This window comes from Pyxicephalus adspersus, chromosome 1 (assembly GCF_032062135.1).
Source record: "Pyxicephalus adspersus chromosome 1, UCB_Pads_2.0, whole genome shotgun sequence".
Lineage (NCBI taxonomy): Eukaryota > Metazoa > Chordata > Amphibia > Anura > Pyxicephalidae > Pyxicephalus > Pyxicephalus adspersus.
In genome coordinates this window covers 81,989,703-81,990,842 of record NC_092858.1, presented here as the reverse complement: position 1 = coordinate 81,990,842, position 1,140 = coordinate 81,989,703, and the positions used below count along the sequence as shown (strand labels likewise).

At 35.9% G+C, this 1,140-nt stretch overlaps 1 protein-coding gene across 1 annotated transcript in view; it reads left to right on the top strand.

Annotated features, from left to right (window-relative positions):
• PHKG1 (phosphorylase kinase catalytic subunit gamma 1) overlaps positions 1–1,140 on the top strand; it is a 19,275-nt gene that overhangs the window by 11,707 nt on the left and 6,428 nt on the right. The gene's annotated exons all lie outside the window — the stretch shown is intronic.

Here is a 1,140-nt window from a genome sequence, read left to right as displayed (position 1 = left end):
TGTCCCCATTGAAGAGACGTCCTCGTTATGTTTCCACTGACACTAGGACACAAAGGGAGGAAAATAATCTCAAATTTAAACACAGAGATACATATCTGACAGAGGTCAAAGATCAAGGCCAGGAAATACATGGACATTTATTAAAGAAGCATTCTGCTGCAATGTGTGTGATCTCTATGTAAATGAAGAAATGAACTAGTATCTTTTTTTGACTTGGATATGTGTTCACTACAATGAATATTATCTTTGTAGCATTAGACTTTAGAGCCCTGTAATAGGACTAGACATTTGAAGAAAAAGTGTCTAGAGGAACACATCGGATCTTTAGGACTTTACACATCAACGGATGAATGAGGAGTTTATGAATGTCATTCTAATGAGCTTACAGTATTTGTCTAATGCCAAATTGTTCTCTATGATTTTCCTGAAGGCATTCTAAGCATTGTACAGTACCTGCCTCCTGGTTTATGTAACAGTTGCCCACACAGATCTCTAACTGACAGTCTTTTCAGCTCGGATGTCCTTGTACCCTTTCGTGTGACCAGTTAAAATTATCACTGGATGTTTATTTTTACTTTCTGTTCAGCCCGACAGCTAGAATGCAACTGAGAACTTCGTTTAACAGGTCCAAGCACATTTAGATCCTGACATTTTAGATGAGTCTCTATTAAATAACACCCGAGACTGGTCTGTGATAATTAATCACAAAAATAGATGAAATAGATTCAGACAATGTTGTAGGGTAACTTTTTTCCTTTTTCAGTTTTGTAGTATTATGTTGGTTTTTATAGCTTTTTTTGTAACACATTTGAAATCCTACTGACTTACAGGTGTTCATGTATTTTTCTTTCCTGTACGTCATCACTCTAAATGGTGCTTTCAAAGCAATCATTGTGCTTTGTCTTTATTTTACTCAATAGATTGCTTTAGGAAAAAGTTGGATGCATTTCTAACTGCACAAAATATAACATGGTATTACATTTCCTAAGGAGTGATACCCGAGACTGTTGATCCAGGGAATATGCAGTTGCCTAAAGGGATCAGGAAGAATTAGTTTTTTCCTGGTGGAGCAAATTGTACCTGTGAATCAATTGTGCAATATAGATTTCTGTCTAGAATATGCCGGTTTTCAAATATTAT